The sequence below is a fragment of the Thermobia domestica genome, chromosome 13, assembly GCF_964235325.1.
Source record: "Thermobia domestica chromosome 13, izTheDome1.hap1.1, whole genome shotgun sequence".
NCBI lineage: Eukaryota > Metazoa > Arthropoda > Insecta > Zygentoma > Lepismatidae > Thermobia > Thermobia domestica.
In genome coordinates, this window is record NC_137466.1 from 13,594,590 (window position 1) to 13,613,121 (window position 18,532).

The window sequence follows — 18,532 nt, forward strand, 5'->3', positions numbered from 1 at the left end:
TGGGCCTCTAGAGATTGCTTTATGTTGCTCATGACACTACAGAGATCGTCAATGTAGGTGTCTCGAAGTAATATTTCTTTTGCTACAGGGTAATTATACTCCTCTTTGTGTGCCAATTTTTTTTGACATCTTGTGGCCACAAATGAAGCACATAACATACGTCAGTGTTTTCAACTCAAAAACTTCAATAGGTTCATTTCTTGATCTTTTCTACAATATACTTTCTAATGGCGTGTCTTCTGGATGAACATTGACTATGCGATACATCTTAGCAATATCTTCAGTGAATATTACAGATGAGTTCTAAAGCGCAAAATGATAGAGAACAAATCTTGCTGTATTGTAGGACCATCTGAGAGAATGTCGTTGAAGTTTTTTCCGCCGAGGTTTTCTTCGTTGTAGAGCTGGTGGGCTTAGAAACAATATGATGTGGCAAATAGTATGCAACGCTGACATCCTCTCATCTATTCTTACCATGTGACCAAGATCTCCATGTTGTCGCATGAATTATGTATATTTAGCTTCAAAGTTCGGATGTTGGTCAAATCTTCTTTCCAATTGCTTTAATCTAACCATTGTCTGATGGTAAGAATCGCCTAAAACTGTTCGGTCTTCAAGCAAAGGCAATCGTACAATGAAACGCCGTGTTGTTAATGGAATATGGGGGTCACGTTCTTGAGGAATGTGTCTTGCCACAATTTATCCCAATTCTGTCCCCTGAGGCACTGGAAAATCACCTGCCCGTGTTTTGTGCCCGTACTTCATAATTATGTAGAATACTTCCTCACCCAAAGGAATATCCACGTCTCCAGCCATATTAAAAGTAGGATCTGCCAGAAGAGTGTCCTTGGGAATGTTCTAATAGCCACAATTCATTCTTTCTTCTGGTAGATTACTTGTAATGTGAGGGAGGTCTGCACAACTTATATTCAATGAACATGTGTTAACACATGAATGGACACGAATATCTACAGCGTACTTTGTATTAACCCATTGTGTCCCCTTGGCAACTTAAGTTGCCACGACAATTTTTCGTTATAGCGCAGAAATTCATGGATTGACGTTGCAGCTTTTAACCATGAAGTTACTTTGGAGTTTGTTTCGTCATTGCATCGTTGCATTTTCTTTGTATGATGTGTTGAATAAGGTTAGCACTCTTTTTGGCTACAATGTGTTTTGAGGAGAAAGACTCAACTGGATTGATTTCAGACTCCACAAGGAAGGATTGAAGGTCTGTAAAGGAAGGATTAACTTGATTTTAATAGTTATGTTTTCGCAGTGTATTTTCTCCCTTAAAATTGTAACTTTCCAAAATGTGCCCTGTTTTGAATATGTGTGTGCCATTTGGCAACTTAAGTTGCCGGCCTGAAAAACAAGAAAAAATTAAATATTTTCAAAAATATTCTAATTTCTATTTTAGAGTACAATTGAGACCAAATAGGCGAAAAGAAACTTTTCAAAATACCACTGGGGAATTCTGAGCACTAACGGGTTAAATATTACTTGATTTGTCCTTGAATTAGATTGTCTTATCTATACCGTTTGATGTTCGATTGTTGCACCAAATTCTCTATTACGAAATTGGTCTGACTAGCACTGGCTACAAACGCGCCAGAAAGAACCAAATTTCCCTTGTTACCCCTTACTTTTACTATTGCAGTAGATAACAACACCCTTGAGTTAGGCATAGCGTTTAATGCACAACATGACACTTGCCCTAAATTTTCACTGCAATTTGAATTGTCACTACGCTCTTGCGCCGCGGTATTGCTTGCACTTGGTAACCACACTATTTTTTGTACATCTTCATGAAATAATGTAATCTGCCTTTTGGAACACTTTTTACAACCTCTCGATTTACAATTCAATTCTTCAAGAAATGATTACCTTTCAAGCAATTCATGCATAATTATTTTTACGGATGCACTTTAATTTTTGGCTGCGTTCAGCATTCACAAAATATGAACAAGAATATAAGGGAGGCTGTCTATTACAAAGTTAACATGCGTTTAAAAATATTGATAAATAATTTTTTGATGACTAAATACTTTTTGTTTGTTCGTTTTGTACGGTACTACCCTGGTTCACACCGTCAGCACTAGTTCTCATGTTCTCAAACACCTGACATCGTTTCTCTAGAAACGAAAACAATTCTGGTAAAGCAGAAAAGTTGGAATTCGTATTTTTAAACTCCCACGATTTTCTGCTTGTTGCGTCTAATTTTGATACAAAGTGTTGGGTTAAAATTACGTGTGTGTGGTTTATGTTTGGTTCGAATGCCTGTAGCGTATTTATGTTTCTAACAACCGTGCTTATAAAAGCGCGAAGTTAACTTATATTTTCTTTATACATTGGCTTGATTTGTAGTATTTCGTGAATGAAAGAAGAAGCAATTATCTTATTATTTGAACGCCTGTCGACGAGTGATAGCCATGCTACTGACAAGTTTGTTTCGGTGAGTGGCAAATTTTCAATTAGGTTTAACGCTTCGCCCCTAAGAGAAGTTCGAAGGTACTGAAACTCCTGAACTGTTGAAATGTCTTTATTCTCGTGAATAAGAGAAATCTAAAAGTGTCCTTATGATAGCCAACTTTTACAGTTCCCGTCAAATGCAGGCAACTGTATGACCGGTAATTTAACTTGTGCGCTACCGCTAGTACTATTATTAGCAGCTGATTCTTTATTTCCATGCTTTGAAACAAGTGCTTTCATTTAAGCCAAAAAATACACATTTTCAATTTCTGCACGAGCGTTTTCTGCTTCGGCTTCTGATTCGATTTCATCAATTTCAGTATTATGTTGCTCTTCCTGCAACCTCCTTTGATATTGCCTTCATTTGGATCAAAAGCCTGAACAAAAGTGTTTGTTCTGGTTAACTGGCCTCTGTATGCAAATCTTTGTATTACAAGACGCTGGTATCATTCAGTCCTGATTATGTAAATGCTACGCAGAAATATGATATTTTTAAAAAAACTACTGACCTGCAAATGTTGATTTTTCTTTTTTACCTTGGAAATGGACTCCAGAAGCCTAATGGACTCCTGACACCTACACAACAACATAATTATTGTTCAACGTACGTTCAACGTGTGTTCAGCACCACATATAAGCCGACACAAACACATTTCTCTTCTCAACAGCACAGAACATTTCTGTGAAATCTTTATACTCTACAGGTCGGGAGGACCAATGTACAATATGAATGTGTATATTTGTAATTTCACTAAAATACAATGACAATGCTAAAAGCTACAGTCAGAGGAGCGGACTGTAAAGGTTTGATTCGTATAACACGTGAATGCAACTAAATGTAAATTCACTGTATTTAAATGATTACAACTTCAGATTACACACAAAAATAACACACGAGAACAAATATATTCAAGATCTTTTTAGCTCTAACTGTTGTAACAACGATGGCTAACTGTTCAAACTATATTGTATGAACTTCGCCCAAGGTATATGGTCCATTGTAAAACTGTATGGCCATACCTCACACACTTACACTGGCCACAGACAATTGAAAAGCGTTACCAATTTGAACACTGTTGCCAGCTGAAGGCACACACACTGTTAAATACACAAATAATCCCAAACAGAGCATGTGTAGGAAACGAAATAAATCTCTGAGTGTAAAACAAATTTTATCGAATTTACCACAACTTTCTTCATTATAGATTTAGTACAGTTCCTGTCTTTGAGTGTTGAACATCTTTCACTACTGACGGAATGATATTACATAGGACCTCATTCAATCATATATTGACGTTTCCATTTCTACTTCACCATATTTGGAATCGTATCTAAATACCACTGAAGATCTTGAAAACCAACAATGTACAGTGTGACAGGAAAGTAAATGTACACATATTTTTGAGTCTGGCATTCCTGTGCTCCAGCCATGGAGAATATGAGAATTAAATCAATCAAATGTTTACTGAGGGGCAAGAAGAAAAGTTTAATCTGAATATGTCATTGCAAAGTTACACAAGCTGTGAATACGAATAGTGCATAGCGTAAATAAAGCACGATACCAAAAGCAAAAGCCAGAAACAGCTACTAAACTGAGAGTAAAGAGTAAAAATTGTAGAAGTGGGAACATAAAATACAAATACAAGCAAATACGCCGACAACTAAAAGTTTACCAAGGAATGATGTTGGTGTAGTGGTTAAGGTGCAGGTTTACAAATACAAAGGACGTCAGTTCGAATCACCTGCAAGGATATCTTTTAAAAACCTTTGTTAATAATGTACAGCTCATGAGAGAAGGTAAAAGAAGTCATATTTAGTCTTTCGTAGCAATTATTATTCGTAATGTTTAGTACTGATAATACTTTTGGTTTTTGCGTATTGCTTTTATTGTTGACTTCATTTCGAAGGAGAATATCCGAACAAATGCCACCAAAATTTCTATTATTTTAAATGGATACGCCATTTGCAATTAGTAAAGAATAAAAATTGAACATTCCGAACAATCGAACAAATTGAACATACAATTGAAAATCAATCACATGAAGTATACACACAAAAAACCACACGCGAAAAAAAAATTAGTAAACAGCAGTCGGCTAGTGAGTAAAATGACGCAAGGGTCTGAAGGCATTGTTTTCAAAGAGAACTGTAGTCTAAAATGTAGATTACTTGTGTCATCAGCTCATTTTCGGTAAGTAGTATAGCCTCTGTGTGAATAGTTAACCGCACTATAATATTGTGTTTAGGACGTAGGAAGTATTTGGAATCAGGAAAAAGAAAAAAACGGCTCACTATTAATAAACTTTGGATAATCACAAACAATACGTGATATAATATGTGTATAGCTACGCCACGAATGCTGGATGGATGGAAATGTTTGAAAAGGATGGATGAGTGTGTCAGCATGTCCACATTGGATACATTAAGCATCTGGTCGGAAACCGATTTCCGATGCTCGATGGTTAGCAACAAATACATTATGCACTAACCTATACCATAACTCTCATTTCAGGAATAAAAAAGAGAAATTAATATTATGCTAAATTTGCGCCCAAGAACAATTGGGATGGCGAGTAACACATTTAGGGGGGTATAGAGACAATTTGCATAGTAAGTATACAATGTCTTCACAGTCATATCTTCAATAACTGTGCGACTGATAAGAGCATAAGAAATGTCTAGAATGACGGTGCGTAGGGAATGGTAAGGTTGGGACCAGTTCCGAATATAAACAGGTGAACTGGGAGTCACGTGTTGAAGACAACGCATTACATGGTACGCGGAGAAAGAGTCAGAAAAGGATGTTAACAGCTGGAACGTACGGTGCAATAGCAGACAACGACGTTGAAGAGCCACGTCTCTAATACCTAACCCTCCTACTTACTTGTTCGAACACACAGTTCTATTATGTACTTGCAGTGTCGATTGATACCACAAAAAGACAAACGGATGTTTGTTAAGTGTGTTAGCGTGTGATACAGAAAGCTGAAAAATCTGCATTATGTAGCACAATAAACTGGAGGCAAACATATCTAAGAAAGTCGCTCGCTCATGTAATGTAAGATTGCGAGCTTCGTGTTTATAAAGCAAGTTAATGGCCTTAGGAACAGCCACTCCATATGTTGTCTGAATAGATGTTTTTATATTGGTATGCCAAATAATGCCAAGAATTTTATGAGTGTTAACTACAGGGAAGAGGGAGACAAAGGCACAAGAAAATGTATCATTTAGGAAGTGTAATTTGGTATTCATGGGATGTAATCCCGCACCGGACAGTTGACTAAATATCTGAAGATTATTAAGGATAGTATCTAAATCGCGCTGGGAGTGAAAGAAAAAGCATATATCATCTATGAAACTCTGAAGTTTAATAGTAGCCGGAGGAACACATAATTTCGTCATTTCATTCCGGATCTTATGCAGAACCGGTATAACGGCAATGCTGTATAGCATGGGGGACAATTGATTCCCTGAATAAGTCCCCGGTAAATTGGAAAGACCCGCGTTAAGACTCCGCTCAGTTCAACTTTGGCAGTACGCTGGGAGTATAACGTCATAAGCATATTTAAATACACTGGCCCGAAATGAAGCCTCTTAAGAACTGTGAATAGGTACTTATGGCATAGTTTGTCGAAGGCTTGAGAAAAATCGGTACTCAAAAGCGCTGCATTTAATTTTGGACAACTTTCAAAATAAGTTACTCTGTCCCTAATATTCGATAAAACCAGATATGTAGGATGCTGCTGATTGTGGCCAAATTGTCCGGTAACTGAATGGAACTTAAAGTATTAGGTAACCAGGCTGCTAGAACTTTTGCGAGAAGTATATAATGACATCATGCGAGACTGATAGGTCTAAAATGAGTGATTTGCGTGCTCTTGGGCTGCTTAGGAATGATGACTATAATACTGTGCGTAAATGTTTGCCGACTTGTAAATTAGATCGAAAAGCATTAAAAAGTTTAGTAAAAAGAGCAATAAAAACATCTGGGAATGTCTGGTAAAATTCGTAAGGTAGGGAGTCAATGCAACTAGATTAATTCTTTTTTGTCTGGTGGAGGGCATGCTGAATTTCTGCTTCAGTAAAGGGATCATCAAGCTCTGTTTGGAGTTCAACTGGAAGAGGGTTCAAGGTATTGAAAACACCGTCGTCACTAGATGGAGCATCATGGTTGCGATATAAACCGGCAAAATAGCGCACAGAGCATGGAATAGTATTAGTTCCTTCACATAAAACACCCTTATCACCCAGTATATTATGAATAACCTGTTGCTTGCCTTTACGACGTTCAGCACTGATATGTACAAGACTCGAAGGCTCTGTGGGAGACACTTATGACACTTTTCTGTGGACAGTAAGACCGTGGAGTCTTTTGCGGTGTAATGTTAACAAAAAAGCCTTTACCTGTTTAATTTGTGGAAGTACAGGTTCACCGTTAACGAATGCCGTATGATAGTCGCTTAGAAGCTGAGAGTAGTAAATATATTGTTCACGGAACCTCTGTGACCGTTCTCTGCTGTATTTCTTACAGATTTGTTTCAAAGCTGGTTTACCCCGTTGTTTCCACCATTGGATAATATTGTTCCGTCGCAAAAGTTGCTGATTAATTTCTCTCCAGCGCTGGCGTAGCAACTGCTGGAATTCTGGCTCAGGATGCCAGTATTTAGGTGCCATAAGCTATTATGTTACAGAAGCTTTTGAAGTGGTAAGTGGATAGTCAGCCCCATGTAATCCGAAAAACAAACTGGAATCCTTTCCACGGATTGCACATGTGGAAGTAATGGCCGTGAGATATAAAAAGAATCGAGACGTGAAGATCCAGTGGATTAGAAAAACGTGTGTCCAGGATTGTGGGGATGAAAATGACGCCAGACATCACATAAATTAAATTGGTTAATCACCTGTAATAAAGTAGGGCAGAAGTTCGAAGTAGAAGTGGAATCTTGAGCGGAAACTATACTGTTATGATCTTCACCCCAAATAATCAAACGACAACTGTCAAGTAAGGCGGAGGCTACCTAGGAATTAAATAAATTATGACGTTTGCGCCATCTGTGTTAACCTGCAGGGACATACGAGTTATAAAACCGGACATTGGCTACATTTCCATAATAATCCGGCCGGTGGGATGTTTGTATAACAGTTCAAAATCTAAATCATTATGAAATATAAGTGCAGTACCGGTGCCGTTAACATTTTTGTTAGAGAAAGAGGTGTGCTGATAAAGGCCTTGAAGGTCGGTCAAGGTCACTTCCTGGGCAAAAAGTATATCAAGAGAATAACATTTAATGAAATCCAAAACAGCACTTGCTTGGTAGGAGATGTGAGGCCATTAAAATTGACCGTTCCTGTTTTAAAAGAGTACATTAAAAACTGCAAGGAAAGGTTCGGTGTGGAGTGGTAGACACACACAAAAGATCGGAAGGCACAAAAGAAACAGCAAAAAGATGCAATATTAACAAAAACGAAAATCCCAAACAGACCACTAGCATATTCTCACTGCGTAGCGGTGATATCTATAGTCTCGGGGACAACCTCCCAATCATTATTACATATAGTAGCATCTAATTGAGATACCTGTCGTAATCTAGCGCGGGTTAATCTACTGGTCGAATCATAGGTCTTCACGCTCATTTTCCCAGTATTCTCATCCAGACTGGAATGTTTCTTCTTTTTCAGTTGTTCATCAATAGTTGGTTCATTAATGTCATCACCACTTGATTTAGCGTAATTTGCGGACCACTTTCAGCCGAGTCGAGCACATCGGAGAGAGGAGGCATCATGTCAAGGAAATCACTAACAACAGGTTCAGGCCAAGTAGTTGCTGGAGTATCGAATGTCATTGACTGGGGTCTGGGACACTCAGTCTTATCATATAAGTGACGTATCTTATTTGCATCGGGGTTAACCTCAGGAAGAAAATGGCTAGCCAAACCATCGTCATGAAGCGGGACCTGTGAAGATGTTTCACTTGGTCGGGACACAGAAACTGCCTCGCAGTTGGCTGGCGGGGTAGAGACATGAAGAGTTGTCTGCGGGGTACTAGGAGCGAGCCCGCTCTTTGTCAGCAAATCCGGGAACACACTATAGTTGTGAATAGCAGGCACATCCTTCAGTTGTAAGAAAGGTCGAGCGATATAGCCCAATATAGCATTACCGGAAGGGTCACTGGACCAATTATCTAAACGGGCGCTAAATGTTCGGCGATCACACTGGGACACCAAATGCGTTTCACTGTCACACCTCGCACAAATTTTTGCCTGTGCGGGATACTTCACCCAACAGCAAAGAGAACTGAGAGTAATAAAGGAAGGGATATTCTTTTGAAAAATCATGTTCACAACTTTGTGGCCAGTACGTACTTTATAATAATGACCATCATTATAAAGTTCGCCACTAACACTAAGAATTGCACCATAAACTTGAAGCAATTGTTTCACTTGCTTATCAGAAATTTCCATAGGTACCGCGTGGATACGTACAAATTTAATTGTGTGAGAAGCCAAGTCAAGTGGAAGGTTGTAAGTACCTTCTGCATCTTCATACGTCACTTTATTGTCAAATTTATTAATGATTTGTTCACATAGCTGTTGACTAATTAATTTGATATATAAGAGTTTACATGGAAAGTCGAGTTTGATATTTCATGCTGCATCTTGTGCAGTTCAAAAGTGCTTCGTATCCACTCATGCAGCGAAATCAAATTTGGGACTTTGGAAACAGTTTGAAAACTAATGCGAAGAGTGTTAAGCCTAATATTGGCCATCGTATTTAGTCGTAATCTTGCACTTTACTTAACAAACCAGGGGGGAAAACACCCAAATCAAATGGTAAGCTCACTCTGCTGAAGTCCGAAAAGCACAGATAAAATTCGCACCAAAAACACTATCACATATGACAGAACCAACACCAAAGCGCGAGCAACACAGGATGTGTTGCCTCTACGAAAACTTAGGCGCAACTAGCCTTAAACCTCTCGACTATGATTTCTACGTTGAGTACTAGGAGGCTTGATTTTAGGTTAGGCTGGTCAATACATTTTGCAAAGAGGCCCGGTTTATCTCTGACGCAGCACGGGTGCGAGAAGGGAGAAGGTTACGAGGCACATTTGCTGATCATCACCCTCTGAGACAAAACCCATTTTCAGTTCGAAAGTTTCTCCTGGTGTGTGTCTATCTATCTGTCTCTATGTATATGACGCTTTTTGTGAATGCCATAACCACAGTAATTTTCAGCAGATTGAGACCAAACCTTGCCCAAACATTAATTGTTGAAATATTTTCAATGAGTTCGTTTTCCAGAATAATCAGATGAAAATGTTAAAAGTTTCGTTCCTCCAAAATCTTAGAAAGTTCCAAGGAAACCAAATTTCGCCCATAAATGGGTATTCACAATGTTTGAGTGACTTTTCCACTTTTCTTGAAATACTTGTGTGCAGGGACTTATCCTCTTTTATTGAAATATTACATCCGATTATTCACCTAAAGAAGGTTCACGCCCTTTCGTTATGGTCAGGCTTTTTGCTTTTTGCGGGGGGATACTTTCCTATCGCAAGACGATTGTTAGTGATGATATGGAGTTACACATTGAAAGTGAAGTAACTTGTGAAACGTGTTATTTGAAAGAATAAAGTAATAAATGTTCTTTCCCCTAACACAGAGAAATGTAAATCATGTATTTCGAGTTCGAGAGTGTGAATGGCGAAAAGTTGATTTGATTTGATTTTTAGCAAGACATTGAATTGCAAATAGTGGTAGGCAACATTAGTGATAAATAAAATAATAGTAATAATAATTATTTTTTATTATATATATATTACGAAAAGGTGTTGTTTGTGGCAACGCAATATCTTCCTCAATTCTTCATCAAACGTAGTGATTGAAACGCCATATACCCCTTACAGGCAAAATATTTACAATTTATATCGAGAGAACGGGAAATGGTGGAGTTATGGGAGCAACGTATAAGAGTATGCACTCATAGTGCTCAGAAATATATGCGATTTCACTGCAAAAAAAACAAAGGAGCATTGTGATGAGGCCACGGCGGAGCCCTCTTTAGGTAAAATGTCGATAACTTACATCGAGAGAACAGAAAGTGAAAGTGGGATGGGACCAATGTTGGACATCGTGGACCCATAAGGAGCATCGAAAAAAATATGAGGGGACTCAAGACGGCCTTACTTATTTGCACATGATAATATAAAATTATATTGTGCGAAATATACGCACGAGGTAGCTAGTAATATTCTAACTCGGATGGCCTGCGCGAAAAGCCAGCGCTTTGTCAACTCACCCACTGTGTCGTTAGGAGCTACAACCACTGCATTAACAGGTATCACTTCCGTGAGTTGTATACTATGATCACGTGTTTCATCTGTGCTGGAAACGTACATGCTATTTAATACATCAAGTATTTAGACCTACATGCTCTCCATATAATGTAATAAAAGGGGCATGCTGGGAATAAGAAACAGAACATTGCTTGCACAAAACGGAAATTATTTGCATCAGAAGATGCACAGTAACATAATTCAGAATAGTTACTGTTTAGTTCACTAAACGAAAAACGGATATAGAAATCAAACATGTCGCGTCAACGAGATCGACCAGAGTTTACGGAGACGGAAGCAGATGTGTAGTAATACAACAACTTTGTTTAAGTTAATAATACATTCTGAATCCTATAATAGATCGTATCACAACTTCACAGTGGAGCAGAGAAAGACTTACCAACCCTATCATATAGAAAGCATTACTAACCCGATCACATAGACATAAATGAAGGTAAATGTGTGTACTACAACTTGGATTTAACGAAAGCCGTTTAGAGATTCAGTGGTTTGCAGGGTTGTATGTTCACTAAAAGATAAGACACAATACAATTCTTCATACCTCAACTTCAGTAGCTAGATACAAGCAATTTCTGGTTAGATAATAAAACTGCTGTTGGATTTTAATACATGATGTATTGAACGATACAAAATGCTTTGCATTACTTGTTAGTTGTGTAAACAACTATTAGTTTAGTGTTATGTAAGGTTGTTGCAAACCAGGGATGGCCAATTCCAAAAATTTTACTTCCCGGACTCCCGAAAGTAAAACCGGAGAAATTTCGGTTGCGGAATTCGGAAAAAGTCCGATTTTGGAAAAATTCCGGAATTCAGAAAAAATCCGGAATTTAGAAATGTATGATTTCAAAAATATTCAGGAATTCAGAAAAATCCGGGATTTTTCTGAATTCCGGATTTTTTTAAATTCCGGATTATTTCCATATTCCATAATTTTCCGAAATCCGGAAAGTAAATTTTCCACTTCCGGAAAATGAATTTCTTCCGGTTAATGTATCCTGGCGGATGTAAGTCTTTAACCAGGTAATGGCGACTGTTTTGAAACAAATGCAGAGTATGAGAATGCAATCTGTCATATGTGTAGTTTCGTGTAGAGTAGAAACAAACAAGTGAACCAAAGGTTTAAGAACGACTCAAGTCATTAATATAAACTTTGCCAAAGATTATTCACTTATATCATCATATAAGAAATACGAAAAAATTTTTTATTCGAAAAAATATAACATACTGCTTTGCAAGCGGAGGCAAAGAAACCCAACCTAACCAGACTAAAGACGAATCGTTTACCGCGTAGTGATCGCGGTTCAATGTTCAAGGCGCTTGGCCAGTAATCTGGAAGTTCTTGGTTCCAATCCACGTCGGGTACTTTTTTACCTTAAGATTTTTCATGGCGATTGATCGGCGATGACATACGTTTTATTATATTCAGATATTTGAATACGCTAATGTTTTAATAGTTTAAGTATCAAATCTTTAGGAATAAGAATACTAATGATAATAAACTAATAATTATTATTGTTAACTCGTAGGAGAATAAAAGCTAGGAGCTAATTATCGCTCAGGTCACACAGCTACAAGCAGAAACGTGACATTTGGAAATAATATTTCGATTTTGTTTAATGTTGCCTACGAGATAAGGAATTTTTCATCTTGTGTCTAAAACAAACTAACATGAGAATGAACATTTTACATTCGAGACGGGACGAGGCTAACTCAAATTATCGTATCGCTTTGGAGGTGAGAATCGAGACGTGGCGAAAAGTGTCGTAAATATTTCTCGTCTTGTCTCGATTCTCGAAATAGTGTATGTCCATTCTTTAAGTAACAATTGCTCTGTAGACTGATTACTATACGTTATTTTGTTACTTTATAATTCAGAGCTCATTGAACAATGGTCTGTGTAGGTATTTTTGTATCAAAGCTTTTATAATTACATCTGCATGTCCTAAAAATTAGTTTATTATTTGCCTTATTGTTACGTGATATTCAGTTCTTTTTATTACAGTCATTTTCCTTAAAACATAGAGTAGAATACTTTCTGTATGAAACTTTAGTGGAACGCTTTAGTTTAAAATTTTGGTAGCTCTAGAGGTGTGTCTTGAAGGTACGAAATCTCTTCCCCTATATCTCTGATTTTAACTAATTTGTTCCAAATTTTAGTGCAACTTTAAAACTTTCAATATTATTATTATTATTATTATTATTATTATTATTATTATTATTATTATTATTATTATTATTATTGTTATTGTTATTATTATTATTATTATTATTATTATTATTACTGATTTTTTGTGAATTGAATGGTTCGCCGTGTTCCACACAGCTGCTGCCTAGTAGGAATTGTGCTGGATAAACACCGTGTGTGTAGGTTTTCTACGAATTCCCCTTTCTCCCACTTTCTTTATTCCAAAATTTCTTCCATTCCCATCATCGACGTCTTCTGTAGCTTAGCCGACATAACTACTATTTAAAACCAAATTTTCTTAGCGCTTCTTTGATACCAGTAGCCCTAGTTTATACATGAAATATTTCTGGAACCATTCCGTTTAACATTCAACTAGTTGTACGGACGTATGCAGAGGGTATGTCCTAATGATCCTGACACTTCTCTACAATCTCGACAATTTTGTAACTTTTGCCTAACGCTAGGGGGGATTTTATAGATTTTAATACAATCTGTCTTCATATGGAATTCATCTTCTATATTATTATTATTATTATTATTAGTAGTAGTAGTAGTAGTAGTTGTAGTATTACTGAATTTTTGAAGCCTCAATATTAGTCTAATTAAAATGCAAATAAGCATACTGAAGTTAACAAATATGAAATGTAATTTTTTGAACCCTCTACAAGGTTGAATTGCCTCATAAGAGATACTTTGGAAGGGAAAGAAGGGGAAAAAAGTGTCAGCTATTGAACAATACGACAATCGAAACTTCGGATGCCTTAACAGAAACTAAACAAAATTTGTCTTCATCACGATACATAGTGATGCCCTTTCTTTCGGTAAACGACTTTGGATTATGTATGCGTTATATTGATATTTTAACAAAATATGCATACAAATATAAAAAGAAATAGTTCCCATTTACAAATTTTGGTTGATCAGATATATGGAACGTGTTGGAAATAGCAAACGAAAATATTATTATCATTTCTAGGAAGGGTGGAAGAAGTTACAAAGAATTTCACAATGGAACAATAACGTTTCAGATACATTTATTAATCATATTTTATATATTCATGAATTGTTTGCTAAACACGCAAAGTTTCCAGAGAGTACCAATAGAGATTATAAACTGTGACGTCATGTTGTATTTCCCCGGTGAAGGAGATCGTTTCGACTCTAACTTGTACGAAGGAGATAAATTGACTACCTTTCATGTTAATATAGAACAGAAATATCAACATTGGAAATGATATTTTTTTCTTAATTTCCTTACAGTGAATTGACCTGCGGCCCCGTAAGTTACGAAACGAATGCTGAATTCACTACCCTATGACTACTGTGTTATTTAAGAATCAAGAAACTCTCATCTGTATAGCAAATTGTACATGTTTAGGATTCCAATATTTTATTAACAATGAAACACTGATTTCGGTCATGATAAAATATTATCGTCCACAGGATTCAAATTTAAATTTAAAAAGACTTAAAAACACGGAAGAACGTAAAGGAGAAAGTGGTCTTAAGAGTAATTCGAATTCTTAACCTGGAGCCTCAGACCACTCTTTTTTCTGATTCACCGAAAGTATCTCCGCAACTTATCTCTATTATATTCGGTTATTCTCGTTTTACAGCTATTTCAAGTAACCTTGAACGACAGGGACACGAACACAGATACATCGAGGACATTTAATATTTCAAAGGCTCTCCCACCGGAAATCGAAACTGAGACCCCACATACTAAAATATCTAATCGGTGGGGTACCTGCTTCGTTCCCAAGCAAGCAAGCATGAGACGGGCAAGATCTTTCTCGTTGGTTTTCTCAGTACACACCCTGTTTCTCATTCCACAAATTCGAACATCATAATTCACTTGTTTTAATCACAGTCTTCCTCAACTTCACAGACATAATAGTGAGACATTAAACGTAAAGATTATATTTCAAGCTGTTAACCCAAACGAATCCGAACTGAAAAACAGTTATATTTTCTGTTGCTCATTAACGTGTTATTACAAAAAATATATAGAAGAAAAACATGGGTAATGACAATATCATTCAAAAGTGAAACACCAGACTCATAATACCTAAAACCTGAAACGAAACCATTACATATCGTTCAGACCTTTTCCAATATATATACGGATATTCTGAAAAGTGGCAATATAGTGTCTGTTTTTTAAAAAAATGAACCTAATTATGGTTCGTTTTCTGAAATAAATTTATACATTCTATTTCATGCTTAAACTGAATCCAAATCAGTTAACCAAGTCGTGGATCAACGGAAACTTGACCCACGACCCACCGTGACCCACGAGCGACTGAACCAACACCCACCGTGACCCTCTCCTAATAACGAGTCACCATGAACCACCACCCGCCGTGAACCACTCTGAGCCGCCACCCACCGTGACCCACTCCAGACCACCACCCACCATGAACCACTGACCTACCTAAACACATTTTCATTAACTCTGATACCTGATCCACGGCCTTTTCTCTACGACCTTAAATATTTACACTTACAATAAAACCAGGTTGTGAAATTCTAACTAATCGGAGTTTAAATTTCATCGGTCAATCGCTCAAGCACCCCTCTGTTACAATAACGATCGATCTGACCTTCACGATACAAAATGGTAACTGCTTGTCATGGGTGAAATTCGATGAATTTCAATTATCATGGTCTAACTATTTCTTTGTTGAGTTATCGATAATTTTCTGTGGAAAGACGGATGGAATTTTTAAAGTCCGAAATCAAGGTAAGTAAGTTCGTTCCCTACGAAAGTAAACTTGAAGTAGACAACATCGTGCTCGTAGGTTTTCTCGGGACACCCCCGTAAATGTGTCTGAAGCGTGTCTTCTAGAAAAGTTGGAAAAAGACCAATCTGGATGCAGAAATCCGTCATTTCGCAGTTATAGGCTGCGGAAAACATAAAAAAGAACTCTAAAACTATGGGAACTACCGCAGTTGAGTCAAGACTTCACTTAGGAACAAGTATGTGCTCTATCCATACATCCATGTTTCAGAAACTTGTGGTACTTCCGCAACAATTTTTATAGAGGTAGTTGCTGAATACTTCAAATTATATGCCCGTAACCAAACTTCCTCTATAAAAATGGTTTTGTAATTACCTTAGGATTCTGAAACATGCATTTTTGGATAGCGCACACATAATTCCTAAGTGAAGTCTTGGCCCGAATACGATAGGTCCCATTCGATTGCAGCTATGGACTTTTATTTTTTTCATGTTCTCGGCAGCCTATAACTTCGAAAGGAAGCATATGTGCACCCAGGTTTGTGTATATGTTTTGTTATATTGGTGTCAGGAATAACCCCCCAAACGCTGTCTTTGTTGTTTTGAAACACCTTATATACCTGGGTATATTTATATATATATATAAAGATGTTCTAAGGTTCATGAATAATTTAAAAATTAAAAATTTCTTTACTCAAGTGCACTTTGTAATATTTCCTCTGTAAATGGAATTTTAAAAGTAAACCAGAAACAAAATAAAACACAAGTCTTATATCCCTATTGCCAAGAATAGTATGTAAATAAAATTTCCAATAAAAATCAAAATATATCATTTAAACACACTCAAGATAAAAATTTTAACAAAAAAGAAAATCATATTTTCTTTTGTGTCAATAACACGTGTACACTTGTTTTTTCTTAATTTCAAAATAACTTTCAAACTAGTATAAAAATTGGCAGTATTAAAACAATCATCATCATTCGCTCCTTCCGAATCATCTATTAACAACCACATCAAAACCGTTGGAGGTTGATCAACACAACCCGAGTACAACTATGAAAAACCTTCGCAAACTGAGAATATCCCTTGTGCACTTTATTCTCAAATAACTTTAAATGCGTAAAGACAGCACTAGATACTATGCTATAACACAATAATATCCAAAAACTATTTCCTTATCAATTCAAACTCCAAATTGTCACACTATACTACTTGTATTATATTATTGCCTTTTAATATTTCATACAAATGGTGTTGGTTTATTTTCTCGTATTTCTTAATAAATTCTTATATATATAAAATGCCACTTGTTTCAAAAAACATCCTCATCCTAGAAAATATGCAAAAGCTAAATCATAAACGTACCACATTATAGCATCATCCTAATATATAGGGCGATAATGAACTATATCGCCAAATTGTAAAAGGTGATTCCTCACATCAAAATAAAAGAAAAAGTTCATAAGGACCTATGGGCGGAAAGTGCATAATTTCAGAGCTAGGGCTGTTTAAAATCGCAACAAAGCTAAATCTCAACAGGCCCTATTTTGGATTCCAGAAACTGTTGATGGTGGTCCTTATCAGCGTAAAGGAAGTTACGCATACACAATCCAAAAATGCATATTACAGCAATTTTCAATTGATGTACAGACTATTCCGTGCAGGGTATAATTCTCAAATATCCTCTCAATAGAGTTTTCAGATATACTTTAATTCAAGGAGGGTCCAAAGAAGACAGGATGTCAGTATTGACAACAATCGACATTCAGTGCCTCGGAGGGAAGTCGAAAGTGTTAGGAACCTGCAGCCCTATTTGTGTGTGTGTGTATGTGTGTGTGTGTGTGTGTGTGTGTGTGTGTGTGTGTGTGTGTGTGTGTGTGTGTGTGTGTGTGTGTGTTCGGAATAAGGTGTGATGCGATGTATTTGGTCACGGTATATTTGACGTTTTTTTCACTTATAAGCGTGAAAGAAAAAATCGCAGCTTTCTTTCTTCCGAGTAAGAGAGACCGTGCTGTTGACGATTCTTAACCATCCCGACTTCGCGCCAAAGGATTCCGTGTTACGGCTGGCAAATCATATCGTTTACCTAATATCGACCAATCATAAAGTCAGGGCATATCTCAAAATTGGTTGATGGGATGTCTGGAAATTTCACCCTGCCGGAAATATTCATCACATCCATTGAACATTAATGAAATATGCATTTTTGGATTGTGTAGACATGACGTTCATTACGCTGATAAGGACCGCCACTCCACGATTTCTCGAATGCAAAGCAGGGCCTCTTCTAATTTCTTTTTTCGCGATTTTGGACAGACATAGCTCTGAAACTATGCAATTTTCTACACAGATCCATAGGAACTTTTTGGCTTATTCTGGTGTGAGGAGTCACCTCTTGCAGTTTGTCAACCTAGTTGATTAACACCCTATGTATATATATATATATATATATATATATATATATATATATATATATATATATATATATATATATATATATATATATATATATATATATATATATATATATGAGCGGAAAGAACGGAGTATAGGGGTTTTATCTCCAAATTTGAACTACATAATGGCAGTTGATTCCACGAGACAATAGTAACATCAAGTACCATCTAGGTACTAGACGTGTTACACCAAAGTTGGAGTAGGTCATCGGGTTGTGGGTTAAGAGCATGTGACCCACTGCGACTCTCCACCCACCGTGACCACCTCGACCCACCACCCACCGTGACCCACTGTGATCCATGTTCTACTCTGGTCCACCGACCA

General features: G+C 36.9%; 1 protein-coding gene across 1 annotated transcript in view; it reads right to left on the bottom strand.

Moving 5' to 3' along the window:
- The window catches only part of LOC145669127 (inactive pancreatic lipase-related protein 1-like), a 265,962-nt gene that overhangs the window by 107,235 nt on the left and 140,195 nt on the right, over positions 1 to 18,532 (bottom strand). The gene's annotated exons all lie outside the window — the stretch shown is intronic.